Source organism: Pristiophorus japonicus, chromosome 24 (assembly GCF_044704955.1).
Source record: "Pristiophorus japonicus isolate sPriJap1 chromosome 24, sPriJap1.hap1, whole genome shotgun sequence".
NCBI lineage: Eukaryota > Metazoa > Chordata > Chondrichthyes > Pristiophoridae > Pristiophorus > Pristiophorus japonicus.
Genome location: NC_092000.1, coordinates 17,935,021 through 17,951,488, shown reverse-complemented (window position 1 = coordinate 17,951,488; position 16,468 = coordinate 17,935,021). Strand labels below are relative to the sequence as shown.

Genomic DNA, 16,468 nt, shown 5'->3' with positions numbered 1-16,468 from the left:
GGACTCTATTTATGCGGAGAAACTACCAGAAGCTGGGATTGTCCTCCCAGGAGCAGAGAAGGTTAACGGGAGATTTAGCAGATGTCTCATCTTATTTTTCTCTTCTTTTAACCGAGCAGAAGGTTAATGGATGTCTCGCAATCCAATGTGTTAAACTGAAGGTTGGAATAAATTTCAACAATGTATCTTCTGAAGGCTGTGAGATGGAGCAGCTCAACACAACCCACACTGTGTGCAGATGTAAACAAGTTGCACTGGTGAGATCCCAAATAAAGATACAGCCTACTGTTTAGGGCAACGGGATGAATTCAGTGTCAAATTTCAGACTGATAGACAGCTTCTCACTATAGATTGAAACTAAATCATGTATTTTCAGAAGAGATTCTGATTGCCAAATAGACACTTCTTAGTCCTTTGATCCCAACATGTACAATCATATACATTATCCTCTGAGGAAGGTTGCTGCGGTGAGTGGAAAGGGCTTACCATTGCATGCAACGTATTAAGGGTAAGCTAGATAAGCACATGAGGGAGATAGGAATAGAAGGTTTTGTTGATAGGGACAGATGCAAAAGGGTGGGAGGAGGCTCGTGTGGAGCATAAACATTGGCACAAACCAGCTGGACTGAATGGCCTGCTTCTGTGCTGTAAATTCGATGTTATTAGAGTCATGGATTCTCACAGCCCAGAAGGAAGCCATTCGGCCCATCATGCTGTAGATACTAGATTCTTTTCCCTTCAATCTGTTTCAGCGAATTCACTGACACACGAACACTTTTAGTCTTAGCAACATAAGACCTTTATTAGAGATTCTCCGGCCGGAACCTGTTAAGATAAAGGGAACACTCTCGATTCAAGCCTGTCCACCTTTCTCCTGACAAGTCTTGTAACAGTACAAAAGTGCAACACTTATACATTGTTACAGCAGAACACATTTGAGTGACACTCAGTTTATACAATCATTGGTCGATTTCCCCCATAGCATACCCAATTGCAGGCTAACAACTCTCCAAATAGGGCGGGCTCCAGGGATGTGTTTATTGTTTCGATTTTCATAGCATTTCCCTATTTCATGGCTGGATATAGCAGCCCCTCGCCTGACTCATGTCTAACTTTTGCTTTTTCGCGTAACTCGTGTTTGACCACAACTCTGAGTAACCCCTTTTTGTGCTGACATTGTAGTTATCACAGCTTGACATCTTTGGTCAGCCATTTACCCATGATTTCCTATCTCCATCCTTTTGCAACCTTCTCTAGCCATCTACCACTTTCGCAATCATTTTTCACATTCTCAATGGCTGCCTGACAGCACCTCCGACAGTGCAGCGCTCCCTCAGCACTGCACTGGGAGTGTCAGCCTAGATTTATGTGCTCAAGTCCCTGGAGTGGGACTTGAACCCACAACCTTCTGACTCAGAGGCAAGAGTGCTACCCCACTGAGCCATGGCTGACATGTTATTAATTAAATAACAGACATTAATTAAAATAACTTATTTATATAGTGCCTTTAACCTAGTAAAATGTCCCAAGGCGCTTCACGGCAGTGTTATAAGACAAAACAGATAAATTTGACACCGAGCCAAAAAAGAAGAAATTACGGCAGATGACCCTTCAGGGGTAGATTTTAAGGAGCGTCTTAAAGGAGGAAAGAGAGATAGAGAGGCGGAGAGATTTAGGGAGGGGGTTTCAGAGCTTGGGGCCCAGGCAGCTGAAGGCACAGCCACCGATGGTAGAGCGATTATAATGAGAGATGTTCAAGAGGGCAGAATTTGAGGAGCGCAGACACCTTGTGGGGTTGTGAGGCTGAAAAAGATTACAGAGATAGGGAGGGGCGAGGCCATGGAGTAAACAAGGATGAGAATTTTGAAATCGAGGCATTGTTTAACCGGGAGCCAATGTAGGTCAGAAAGCACATGGGGTGATAGGGGAGCGGGACTTGGTGCGAGCTAGCACACGGGACCTCAAGTTTACATAGTGTGGAATGTGAGTTGGAGTAGTCAAGTCCAGAGGAAACAAAGGCATGAATGAGGGTTTCAGCAGCAGAAGAGCTGAGGCAAGGGCCGAGATGCGCAATGTTACCGAGGTGGAAATGTTAATTCCTCGATTCTTTTACTTCAATCTGGTTCAGTAAAATTACTGAGTCGAATACCTCTTGTGCTTTGAACAAAGCAGTCTTTATTACCGGCCAGTAAGACCTATCAGACAGAAGATATACTCTCTGGATAGAGCGTACACACTCCCTACGGATAGGTGAAGTTACATCGTAAAGCGTTAACAGTTATACAGTTTTGAAATCAGATAACAAAATACAAATGGATTGACAGTCTAACTCAGACACTCATTAGTCAATCTATATGAGATGTTCTTCTTGAAAGCTCAAGTATTGCCTCCAAATGTTTCAATCTAATGGTGTGACTATTTACTGAGACCTTGCAATTCTGCAGATGTATTTCATGTTACAATTATATATTATTGGCAGGATTAGTGACTTGAAACCTTGAGACAGACTGTTAGCTATGCTGATGTTGCACTATTTGCAATCTGACATTCTCCCAGCTATTCTTCCATGGCTTATACATTTTCATATATCCCGTTTACTTTACTGTCCTTAATTCCATATATTCCGTTCAGATATCCACATCCCCCCTTTTATCATTCTATGATAACATTTAGGATCATTCTAGGAGTATTGCATTGTTGAGTAGTTCTCTAGTTTGTTGGATCATAACCCGGGAACCCTTGACCACAAGAGGGTCTGCTAACCTTGTCATTGCTTTACAGCAGAGGTTAAGGCAACCAACAATCAAACAGCAGGTAATTATTATGATGAGAACAATTGCCCCATGTATTAGATAGGATCTCCAAGATCCACCCAGAAACCAATCAAACCTGCTAAGTTCTTTTGCTGGTGTGGATAACTTTTTCACCTCCCTCCTTATGTGATCGGCAAGGTGGGTTATGTTTTCTGAACTATCAGGAATGTAAGTGCAACATTCATATCCTATCAGGGCACACGTTCCCCCTTTCTCAGCTAACAGGTAATCGAGGGCCATTCGGTTTTGTAATGCTACGGTCCTTATCGCTACCATTTCAGCTGTGATGCCCTCCAGAGCCTCAGCAGTGCGGTGAGCTACCTGTTCCAATATCGTTTCTTTGAATCCATCTAACAGTCTCAGTTAGGGTCAGGGGAACGGTGCGCAAAGGAATTCCCCCTTTGGAATGTATAGGGATATGTGAACACACCCAGCATCTAGTGAAGTGCCCTTTTTCCGCATAAACGTAAGACATATACAAAAAGGTGTTTACATGGAGCTCTCGCCTTTGTCTTCCTTCCCGTGCACCAAAACTGTCATATATCAACACTATTATGCAGACAGTAGCATACAGACACAATCTCATCTTATAAATAGTCCAATTATTTAGCTGATAAAAAGAGTTCTGTTTTCACGTTTCCCTTCAGGTCTCCGTCAGTGTATTTGGTCAAACTGATCCTCCTTCAACTGCCTTGTTCAGCTATAGGGAGGAGGAGATCTGGAACAGAAACAGGAATTAGACTAACCAGCAAAATTTGTTTAAATGGTGATGAGCTTGCAGTGGTGCAGGTGAACCCAGACACTTTTCCCCTCAACCTTGGCTGCAGTGGGGGTAGTGAGTGACACCTAAAAAGGCCCCTCCTATTGTGGCTCTAATCCCTTCCGAATCCATACTTCCCTGGTGCCACGAGGGACTATTCGGGTAAGCATCTTGAACCTGGTTGTGAACTAGTCGCAGAGCCTGAGTCAGAGAAAGAACATAGGTGGTCATCAGTCTAGCTGAGATCTCATATCTAGGAACAATTTCCCTCATTAACACCTTAACAACAGTCTGAGTCTTATTGTCCAGGTTAGGGTAGGCTTCAATCCATCTGCTAAACACATCTACTATTACTAACACATATCTGTAACACTGAACTTTTTGCAACTCAATGTAGTCCAACTAAAATGTCTCAAAGGGACCTTCGGGTAGGGGCGTTTTACCCCAATCACAGGGGACTCCCTTCCCTGGATTATGTTGCTGGCCAACCAGGCAACGACTACTGATGTTCTGGGTGAGCGCCTGGAGTTTAGGGTGCCACCAAGTAGCCAAAAGTGTATCACTTGTTGCCCTTGCTCCACAATGAGTAGCAAAATGCAGACATTCTATAACCCATGAAGCCAACTTGTCAGACATGCAAGTCTGTTCCGCGGGAGTGGTCCAGAGTTTAGAAACATTGTCATAAGTACATGCATAATATTTCCACAACAGTTTATCTTTTTCAGGAGCGTCCCCCTGTGCTTTTATAACATCTTGGATGGTTGGCATTGGTTTTTCCGAGGCTAACTTATCCTTTGCAGGATTTTTAATCTGACTCATAATTTTGGGCACTACCATCTGTTGGTCACGAGAGGCCTGTTTGGCCTCTTGGTACAATGGCAATGCGTTTGGGGAACATGAGGGCTTGCAACAAATCAGATACTAGCTGTTTGAGATATCTCATTCCCCTGTGAGGTTAGGAATCCCCTATTTTTCCATAATTGTCCGAAATCATGCGCCACCCCAAAGGCATACCTAGAGTCGGTATAGATATTGACTTTGAGATCGTTGGCCAAGATACAGGCTTGGGTGAGGGCGAATAGTTCAGCTTGTTGAGCAGAATAGGCGGTTTCAAAGCAGCAGATTCCAAGACCTGATTCTCCTGGTTTACTATGGCGTATCCTGAGATTCGTGTATCTTCTGGATTAATAGAAGTACTTCCGTCAACAAACATAAACAATCATGACTGGGTTCTTCCTCATCTTGGGGTGGCTCAGTAAGAATACAGTCTGGATCTTCCATCAACTAAATCTTCCCTGACTGATGTGGCCTCTTAAATTAAAGATAAGCAATCATGACTGGGTTCTTCCTCATCTTGGGGTGGCTCAGTAAGAAAACAGGCCGGATTAATTGCAGTACAGTGCCGAAAAGTCAGTTTAGGATTGCCTGTGATTTCAGTGGGTTCTGTCGGATAGAGGGCCAGTCCACATTGCCCTGCACTGGGATCTCAATTAATGGGAGTATAACCCACTTGGGAGGGGTCCTCTGCCCACACATGAGGATCCACATAGTCAGGTATGTCCGAGCCAGTATGATGCCATAGAGTTGTTAATACTTTCTCGGGGTCCCCATTAAATTGGACTGTTCGGCCATGTTTTACGATTTGCACATCCCGGCTGGTAGGGTCAGCCTCATCTATGGCCTTGTGTACCATAACTCCCAAATCTTTAGCATGGTGAGGGGCTAATACTTCACGAGCAATATGCGGTGCCATTGTTAGGGGCTGTTTCCACAGATTCTTATCCACTTCCACAAAATCTGCCTCTCTTTCCAGTCCAGTCACTCTAGCCCTTAATAGAATTCCCTTCACTTCCCCTTCGTGATCCTGATAAAAGTTCTGCAGGTCCTGATTCTTTCCACTGGGATCGTATGCTAGGGTCACGTGACAGGGTGCCTGCGGCAGGTCCAGAGACCACCACTGAGGGGTTCTAGTGGTATAATACTGCCGCTTAAGGGTTTCCTGTTTTACAATAATCCCATTATCTCCACACTCCAAATGCAACTGGAATTTGCAAAGGAGGTCTCTAGCCATCAAGTTACAGTCCAGATTGGTTGTGATAACAACTCGATGTTCCACCGATTCTTCCTGGTAACCCATTTTAACCGGTTCTGACACTGGGAATGTCGAGATTTGTCCCAGGAATCCTGAAAGTTCCTGTGTTTCAGTAGAAGCAGGGAGTTTAAGCTTTGATTGTACAGAAGACATGAAGGCTCCCGTATCTATCAAAAAGGGTTGCCACTCATTCAGAATGGGTTCGTCGTCCGGGGAGGATCCCTGCACAATCAAGCTGCGTAGTCAATCGGGGGACAATTGACCAAAGGGGTTGTTCTGGGAGAAGTTAGTGTAAGATCCTCCTCTCCCCCCTTGCCCCCCTGTTCTTCCTCCTCTTCCTTTTCCATGCTGACGGTAGGGGCAATTTTTATTCCAATGTCCTTCCTGCCCACAATTAAAACAGTCAATTCCTCTTACCCAGTCCCGGCCTCTTCCCATACCATGCCGGGGACAATAGGGAGGTTTATTAGCAGGGCTCGGGCCGTTTGGTTGTTTAGTATAACCGTATCCTTGCTTATCCATCCAATCCTGTATGCAACACTGCGGTTCTATTGATCCTTCCTCCCGAGATGGCTCTTCCTTTCTGGTCACGTATTCAGTTTTGACCCGGGTTGGGGGCGCACCTCCCCCCTCCCCTTTCTTTTTCTGCCAATAATATCTAACTGCCCTTTCCATCTGTCCGGATAGCGTGAGCAATCAAATAGTTGTTTGAAGATCACAGACATCTATAGAGAGGTGGTCTGCAGCTTGTTGTGCATCAGGGTTTGGCATTGGTCTGACAGGGAATTGGTGTCGGGACTTTGGGATCTTGGAAATCATTTCCAGGCCGGAGGATGTTTCAGAGCTGTCTGACTGCTTGACAGTTCTGCGTCTCGATCGGCGGGGGTGTTTGCTATGTCTTTCACAACTTGGACTGGTAGGTTGACTAGAAGATTTACGGGACTGTTTGTGATGTCGAGATATAGTTCTGCCCTTTCGAGTGTGAGATCTGGTCCTTTCGGCTGTATTGCTTGTAAACTGGGGATCCGAATCGCTATCAGAGGATGAGGAGTCAGTTTGGGTTTGTTGCTTTGGTGATATGTGGTTGTTCCTAACTCTTTTTACCGGAGTGTTAGGTGGAGGGTGTTGGGAAGAGGACTGGAGCAAGAGGCCAGGGGGTGCGGGAGGCGCCGTTGGGCGCTGAGTCAGTGGCCACTCATCAATTTCATCATCAGCCTCGGTTAACACAAAGCCAGCCATTTTAACTTGTAGTTGATCAATACCTTTCTCAGAGGTCCCAGAGGATCTCTTAGCAAGTTTCTCGTGCGCACATTCATTCGTTTTTTTAAAGACGTCTACAGTTTTAACATGTGTTCCCTCTGTCAATGCAAGTCCTAATTTAATAGCATTGTTTGCCAACTTGATAGAAGTGATGCATCTTTTAATTTCTGACAATAATGTCGCCAGGTTGCAATTAAATTTTTTTATCCCCTTTTCCTCGTCCCCTTCTCCAAATTAATCCCTGTGCTTTTTTTTTACCTCTACGCTTCTAGTGTCACTGGTCATCCCCTAATAATTTGTTCAGGGCTCCTGATAATTTTCTAAAGTCTTCAGCTCTTTCAGGGAATTCCTCACATAACTTTTGTAGCGGACTACCCGCATCCGTGGTTTTATCTAACTGATTTCCCATTTTCACACTGCCCCTCGTATTACTGTGTCGCTACGCGTTCGTGTCGTCGTGCAATTTAAACAAACTTACAAATAGACACAGACTTTACAGAACTAACACGGACTTTAACTAACTCCAAATCTAACACTTACCCGCATCACCGCACGGTCCGCGTCGCCGCACGATCTTAATACTAAACTACCACGTCGCCTCGCAGTTCACGTCGCCGCGCAATCCGCGTCGACCCGTGGCTCGCGTCGCCGCGCGAGTTAAGATACTTTAACTTTACTTCAAACACTTACCCGCATCGCCGCACGGTCCGCATAGCCGCACGATCTACAAAATTACCCGCATCACCGCACGGTCCGCATAGCCGCACGATCTTAAAACTAAACTTAAAACTCTAAACACTTTAAGACTTACAGACTTACTGCCATTAGCACTGACTTTCGCGATTCGCGTTGCTGCGCCTCTGCGTCATTACGCGTCGGCGTCACTGCGCGTTTACGTCACTGCGCGTCTACGTCACTGCGCGTTCGCTTCACTGCGCGTTTACGTCACTGCGCGTTCGCTTCGGCCCTACCTTCCGAGTTGCTGCGGGGGTTTTTTTTTAAATTCAATCAGAGCCTAGACGGGCCAAGTGATATACAAGGTCGACGTCGTACCTGAGTTGAACACCTATCTTCTATTTAAATCCCCATTTTATTCCTTGTGAGCCTAATTTCTAATTTTGATTTCTTATGAGCCTCAATTAATTTCTTTCAGTCTCCAAATTTCCCGATCCTTTCGCGTTACTGCGCAGTTTAAATTCAATCAGTCAATGAAAGCCCTAGTTTAATGGAGTTTTTCTGCCAATTGGACAGGAGTGATTTTATATTTTTCATAATTTAAAATCTCAGAACATTTTTTTTTCTTTCGGCACCTATTTAGTACGTTACTTTTTTTTTATAACTAGAGAGAAGTCTGGCACGTAGGCTGTGGACTGCTTTTCGTTATCTCAATTGTTCCAGCCTCAAGGTCGTGTTATTTAATATAATTTTTTTTTTAAATCCTTTTGAATCCATCTCAGTTGTTTTGCTGTGCCTTCTCTGAATGTTTGCTTTCAACAAGTTTTTCTGAACTTTTTAAAACCACCGGGACCATGTAATTTTTTCTTTTTTTTTTTAACAAATCTATCCTTTGGGCATTTCCTGGCTCCGCAACTTATCATCCGAATATACGTAATTCAATAAGGTTCACACTCTTAAACTTCCCACATACAGGACAACACTACGAAGGGTTAAAACAAACTTTCATTCTGTTTGAGATAAAACAAACCACAACTCCCCGGCTTTTTTTTTACAGTAAAAGTCACAGAAGCATTTCTCATTTAAACAGACATTCATAAGAGTCTCTTTTCTTTCCTATTAATTTTTTTTTTGGATCCATGATTGATCATCTATCCCTATCTAGCTCTAACTATCTTTCCCTTTCCAAGTCGCCGCTTGGTTTGCGTCATCGCACAATTTCCCTATCTCTATCCCTATTCTAAGTTTGAAAGGTATTCACCAGATTGTCCTGGATCTCGTTCAGACACTACCTGAGAACCAGCGAGTGGCTAAACTTTCCTCAGACTTTTGAAACCGGGGGAAACTGGAGCAGTATTGAAATTATACTCACTCCAGTGGCCATTTTCCCCTCGTCTCGTCCAAGGCTAGTCTGGCTCTTAATTCGCAAGTTTTCGGCAGTCGTCCGTTGAGATCCCACTTCTGACACCAAATGTTAATTCCTCGATTCTTTTACTTCAATCTGGTTCAGTAAAATTACTGAGTCGAATACCTCTTGTGCTTTGAACAAAGCAGTCTTTATTACCGGCCAGTAAGACCTATCAGACAGAAGATATACTCTCTGGATAGAGCGTACACACTCCCTACGGATAGGTGAAGTTACATCGTAAAGCGTTAACAGTTATACAGTTTTGAAATCAGATAACAAAATACAAATGGATTGACAGTCTAACTCAGACACTCATTAGTCAATCTATATGAGATGTTCTTCTTGAAAGCTCAAGTATTGCCTCCAAATGTTTCAATCTAATGGTGTGACTATTTACTGAGACCTTGCAATTCTGCAGATGTATTTCATGTTACAATTATATATTATTGGCAGGATTAGTGACTTGAAACCTTGAGACAGACTGTTAGCTATGCTGATGTTGCACTATTTGCAATCTGACATTCTCCCAGCTATTCTTCCATGGCTTATACATTTTCATATATCCCGTTTACTTTACTGTCCTTAATTCCATATATTCCGTTCAGATATCCACAGAAATAGACGGTTTTAGTTATGCCGCAGATATGTGGCTGGAAACTCATTTCCTGGTCAAATACGGCACCTAGGCTGCGAACAGTCTTGTTAAACTCAGTACTGCTGATAGCATTGCAATGTATCGCTAATGGGTACAGTACACCTTTGATTTAACGTGCTTTTTATAATTTTGTTGCAGGGTTACTGTTCGGACATTGGGATCTTGGTGTCGCTGGGGTGTGTTTCCATCACACTGTTCACATTGGCAATCTGTTCACATAAAAATCCACTCATCTTTCTGAGTCTAGTGCTGGTGGAGCTGTCTATCCTTGCGGGATTCGATATATATGGACTTGTAGTCGAAAGCAGGGTGAGCTCATCGAATTTTTAGACAGCAGTCCTTGCTGAAGACAGAAAGGATTACATAACGCCCAATTATTTTTTTTCAGTTCATTCATGAGATGTGGATGTTGCTGGAAAAAGCCGGCATTTATTGCCCATCCTTCATTGCCCTAGAAACGATGGCGGTGAGCCGTCGCCTTGAACCGCTGCAGTCCGTGAGCTGAAGTTACTCCCGCAGCGAGTATCTATAGAGACACGCGCGTTGGTATCAAAGGGCTGACTGTCCTTTTACCATTCGGAATCTCTTCTGAAAATACATGACTTCGTTTCAATCTATCATCATCATCATAGGCAGTCCCTCGGAATCGAGGAAGACTTGCTTCCGCTCTTAGCATGAGTTCTTAGGCGGCTGTACAGTCCAATACGAGAGCCACAGTCCCTGTCACTGGTGGGGCAGATAGTCATTGAGGGAAAGGGTGAGTGGGACTGGTTTGCCGCACGCCATTTCCGCTGCCTGCGCTTGATTTCTGCACGCTCTCGGCGATGAGACTCGAGGTGCTCAGCGCCCTCCCGGATGCACTTCCTCCACTTAGGGCGGTCTTTGGCCAGAGACTCCCAGGTGTCAGTGGAGATGCTGCACTTTATCTGGGAGGCTCTGAGTGATCTATAGCAAGAAGTTGTCAATCAATCCGATGTTTGTCATTGATTTGATACCGTTGCCCTAAATTGTAGACGGAACCTTTACCGTATCTCACCGGTACCCAGGGTAGAAAGTTCCAGGATTTTGACCCAGCTACGATGAAGGAACGCCGATATATTTCCAATTCAGGATGGTGTGTGACTTAGAATGGAACTTGGAGGTAGTGGGGTTCCCATGCGTCTGCTGTCCTTGTCCTTCGTGGTGGTCAACGTTGTGGGTTTGGGAGGTGCTGACGAAAAGGCATCGGTGAGTTAGATTGTTGGCCTGAATCCAGAGTTACACTGTCGAGTTAGGGCTGAAATTGAGGGGAAGGAAAAGACCATTTGGTCCATCCTGCCTGCTCCAACACGATGATGGTTAGAGCATCATGACTAAATGCTTGCTCCCTCACAAAATCCCTGCACCCCCCTTCCTAATACCCCTCCCAGCCATGTAGGGAGAGGAAATAAGCGCTAAAATCCAGGCCCAATAAGGGAAAAATACTCTGGAAAATTGCTCTTCCACCCCTTTAGGCGATCGAAACCAGTCCAGCAGATCATAGGGATCAAATGTTATCCATATAGTTGCTTACCTTCTCTAAAATGCAGTATTTTTATGTAATGAGACAGAGTTAATTAGTAACGTTATGGTAGTGGATTCTCTGGGAAAGAGTGATCATAATATGATAGAATTTCATATTGAGGTTGTGAGTGATGTGGTTAAGTCCAAAATGAGCGTCTTATATTTAAATAAAGCCAGTTAACAACGGTAGGAGATAGATAAGCAATGGTGAGCATTTAAAGGAATAATTCTCAACAAATATACATTATCTTGAGGAATAAAAACTCAGCCATAATTTTACAGAATGGCAGAGCAGGGTAGAGGGGCTGCTTGGCATTCTCCTGCTCCTAATTCTTATGTTCTTAGCTCTGCCTGGTTTGCGTTGTTACAAAGTGGCAATTTAATCGCCCAATGTAAAATGCTGCTTTACAACAACAACTTGTATCGATATAGCGCCTTTAACGTAGTGAAACGTTCCAAGGCGCTTCACAGGAGTGTTATGCGATAAAAATTTGATACTGAGCCGCATAAGTAGAAATTAGCGCAGGTCAAAGAGGTAGTTTTAAGGAGTGTCTTGAAGCAGGAAAGAGAGGTAGAGAGGCGGAGAGGTTTAGGCAGGGAGTTCCAGAGTTTGGGGCCCAGGCAACAGAAGGCACGGCCACCAATGGTTGAGCGATTCTAATCAGGGATGCTCAAGAGGGCAGAATTAGAGGAGAGCAGATATCTCGGGGGGTTGTGGGGCTGGAGGAGATTACAGAGATAGGGAGGGGCGAGGCCATGGAGGGGTTTGAAAACAAGGATGAGAATTTTGAAATCCAGGCGTAGCTTAACCGGAAGCCAATGTAGGTCAGCGAGCACAGGGGTGATGGGTGAGCGGGACTTGGTGTGAGTTAGGACACGGGCAGCCGAGTTTTGGATCATCTCTAGTTTACAGAGGGTAGGATGTGGGAGGCCAACCAGGAGTGCGTTGAGTTTAATATGTTTTAATCATTGCATTGCAGAATCATTTTAAAAATGCTGATTCGATAGTAACAAGCGTGGGTTTAATTATCTCCGAGGTGTGTCTTATGATCGTGATCTTCATTTTTACAAACTGCTCTTTGGGAAAAAGACATATCACCAACTCACACCTCCACCTGTGCCTGAACTTGTTCTTGGCAAACATGCTGTTCTTAACCCAAAGTGACAGAGTTTGTAACAAGGTAAGACCACTCCTCCACAGCAAGGGTGAGCATGTCTCCATTAAGATAGCTGATGAAAGAGTTGCAGAAGGACTCATTGTCATCATCATAGGCGGTCCCTCGAAGCGAGGATGACTTGCTTCCACGCCAGAAAGGGATGAGTGCACAGTGAAGGACCTAATATTCCAGATCCCGAACTACATCCTGAAGGGTGGAAGATGCCTGTGCGTGGATTTTTTTTAATGTTTGGCGGCCGTTGCACACCAGCCACCACACGGGCTTGACAGAGCTCGGTCTTGGTCCAGTGGCAAGGATTAACCAAGATGACTGGAGACCAGGCTCAGCTGCACGGGCCTACTGTGCACACTCGTTAAGCACTGAAGTGCTAATACTTAATGCTATGCGCATGCGCAGCACATAATCACTCCGAATATTGAACACATCATTTCAAAATGAATGGAACCCATTCCACCCTCAGCCTGCGATCAAATGTGATGGTATCGCTGAGCATAGACATTTACAGCACAGAAGGAAGCTATTCGACTCATCGTGTCCGTGCCAGCCCATTGCTTGATCAATCCAAAACTAAACCCATTGCTATGCCCTCTTCCCATAGTCCTGCATTTCCCTCTGCTTCCATTATTGTCACTTCAATGAGGCAATAGTCTCTACCTCAACTACTTGCTGTGGCATAGTATTCCCTGCTGCAACAACCCTCGGCATAAAGAAATAAGTCAGAACTTCTGCCCTCGCTCTTCGAGTGAGGATTTTAAAGTGATGAGCCCTCTCGTCCTTGACTCCGCAAGCAGAGGAAACCGTCTTTCCCAATTCACTGCATCAAAACTGTATCGGCCATGGCTCAGTGGGTCAGCACTCTCTCACCTCCGAGTCAGAAGGTTGTGGGTTCAAGTCCCACTCCAGAGAGAGTCAAACACAACATCCAGGCTGACACTCCCAGTGCAGTGCTGAGGGAGTGCTGCACTGTCGGAGGTGCCGTCTTTCAGATGAGACGTTAAACCGAGACCCCGGCTGCCCTCTCGGGTGGATGTAAAAGATCCTCAGCACTATTTCGAAGAAGGTCGGGTGTGGGGGGGAAGTTTGTCCCCGGTGTCCTGGGCCAATATTTATCCCTCAATCAACATCACCAAAACAGATTATTTAGTCATCGCTGTTTGTGGGAGCTTGCTGTGCGCAAATTGGCTGCTGCGTTTCCTACATTACAACAGTGACTACACTTCAAAAAGGACGTCACTGTCTGTAAAGCGCTTTTAGGGTGTCCTGAGGTCATGAAAGGTGCTTTAGAAGTACACAAGTCTACTTTTGTTATTTTTAAAATCTTTATTAAATCTCCACTTAGCCTTCTGTGCTCCAGGGGAACTAGTCCTCGTGTCTAAAGTCTCTCCTCATAACGATAGTTACCTATCCCTAGCATCATCCTCTAGTGGCTAATTGCACCAAATAATGTTAGTGAAAAGGCCAATAAGCCAATAAAGTACAGCTGACATGTCAAGCCGTATCACTCCTTGATTTTTAGATTGTGTGTGTGACCACTGCCGTCTGCTTACATTACTTCTATTTAACGGTCTTTGCCTGGATGTTGCTGGAAGGAGTGCAACTTTACATGATGGCCGTTAACCTGCGGAAATTGAGGGTTTCCACGAATGCCACCTTGAATAAATACAAAATCCCGTTTTGCTATTTCGCCCCTGCCGTGATAGTGGTTATTACAGCAGCGATAAAACAGAATGGATACGTGTCATCTGAAATGTAAGTATGGTATCGGATTCTGCTATTCCCCTGTGGCTTTGCCATGTAGATCATATCATAGCCTTAGTATAACAATACTTCCTCCAACCTGCTTTCCCCTCTCCTCTTCTGAAAACGTCACTAAAAACAGATTATCTGGTCATCATCACATTGTTGTTTGCTGTGCGCAAATTGCTTGCAGTGTTTCCTAATTTGCAACAGTGACTACACTTCAAAAGTTGCTATAGAAATTAAAACATTTCTTTCTTTTAAAATGGTCCCGAAAACATCAGAGGAAGGGGAGTGGCTTTGTGTGGGCAAGCAGTGAGAGTTTCTTGGGCTCGGTGTTCAGGTCACAGCCGGGAAAACCGGGATTCTGCTACAAATTGATCAGTGGACAGATTCCATCGCAGGCAACTTTTGAGAAGTGTCTGGGATGCTCCACAGAGAGCTCCCCTAGTGGTCGAGTGGGTAAAGGCACCAAGTAGTGTGATACAGGTACTGCACCATTCAGACTGCACTGTCTCAGATTATAATCCTGCACTGTGCAGAGCTGACTCAACTCACCCTAGGGCTCTGCCTGACCCTCAGCACTCCTCAGCTGGACAGCTGAGGAATCAGTCAGGATTCTTCATATCTACCCAGTGACCCCTGGCGGAAAGTGCTCTTGTGTGGACGCTGTGTGAGGGCAAATCATCTGATGCTCCCCGTGACCACACGTCATAAGGACACAAGAAATAGGATCAGGAGCAGGCCATTTGGCCCCTCGCGCCTGCTCCGCCATTCAATAAGATCATGGCTGATCTGATCTTGGCCTCAACTCCATTTCCCTGCCCTTGACTCCCTTATCATTCAAAAATCTGTCCATCTCCACCTTAAATATAGTCAATGAATGTCCTATTGACATTGGTTGTCTAGTCCCATACTTGAAAAATAGCTGAGGAAGAACCATGCCCAGGGAAGAGTCATGACCTTCAGGCGATGAGGGGGAACACTTGGGGGGGGGGGGGAAGAGGGGAAGAGATCTTTCACAAGATAGTCATTGGAAGGGAGAAACGAAATACTGAATTATGCTGTCCTGGTGGTTATATAGTTGCCTATTTAATATGATATATTGGTACTAAAGGCTGTTGAATCATTCAGCTCACTCATAGACTCATACAGTACAGGAGATGGCCATACGGCCCATTGTGCCTGTGCCTGTGCCTGCTCTTTGAAAGAGCTATCTGTAATGTATTTGCTTCATGGGTTCTTTGCTTAAGAATTCACAGCAATACATTGCTATTGAGAACTAATTGGTTTATTAACAAAGGTTTAACGATCACACTTCACATTATCAGTTCATCCACTAGGCTCACAACTGCATACCTCATCGTGGATAACCTAGACCCAACTGGCTGGGGTTTTATTGAGTCTTGTGCTCAGCCACTCACAATGCAACAAGCTCTACAAACCTGTGAGCATGCTCATAGATGCGTACATTATACTATCCCATTAGGGCCACTCCTCCATCGCCTGCAATTATTTTTCCTTTTTCAGTATTTATCCAAGTCCCTTTTGAAAACTGCTACTGAATCTGCTTCCACCGCCTTTACAGGCCATGCATTACATATCATGGACTTTTGTGAACCAAGGCTGCTGTTAAAACCTGTTCATTCTATTACAGCTGCTGGTTGCACAACAGGAATCTTTGGTACTTCTCTGGACCAGTGTTTCTGATAATTCTGGTAACCCTTAAATCCTCGTTCCAATCTCTGCTGGTTTGGTATTCTCTCTCTCTCTCTCTCTCTCTCTCTCGTCTTTTACTCACTGCCCAACTGAGCTGAACACGTGTGTCGCTATAGTATCCGCAGGTGTCAGCCGTGGCTCAGTGGGCAGCACTCTCGCCTCTGAACACTGAGGATTGTGGGTACGAGCCCCGCTCCAGAAACTGGGGCACAAAATTGAGGTTAACATGCCCACTGTACTACCGAGGGAGTGCTGCACTGTCGGAGGTGCCGTCTCTCGGTAGCGATGTTAAACTGAGGCCTGGTCTGCCCTCTCAGGTGGATGTAAACGATTCCATGGCACTATTTCAAAGAAAAGCAGGGGAGTTATCCCGGTGTCATGGGGGGGGCCAATATTTATCCTCAATTAACATAACAAAAACAGATGATCTGGTCATTATCACATTACTTTGTGTGGGAATTTGTTGTGCGCAAATTAGCTGCCGCGTTTCCCATATTACAAGTGTGACCATATTTCAAAAGTACTTCATTGGCTGTAAAATGCCTTTGGATGTCCCGAGGTCATGAAACCGTCATGTGCTACTTCTGAGTTGATTTGCAAATCAGTGCAACTTATGCTGGTTCATAAGC

General features: G+C 44.8%; 1 long non-coding RNA gene across 1 annotated transcript; it reads right to left on the bottom strand.

The window, feature by feature from the left end:
• Window positions 1-2,152: 2,152 nt before the first annotated feature.
• Window positions 2,153-8,966, bottom strand: LOC139237976 (uncharacterized). Its single transcript, XR_011588552.1, has 2 exons — window positions 7,737-8,966; window positions 2,153-3,531 (listed from the first exon to the last, which is right to left on the bottom strand). It is a non-coding gene; the product is annotated as an uncharacterized lncRNA (long non-coding RNA).
• Window positions 8,967-16,468: the final 7,502 nt, after the last annotated feature.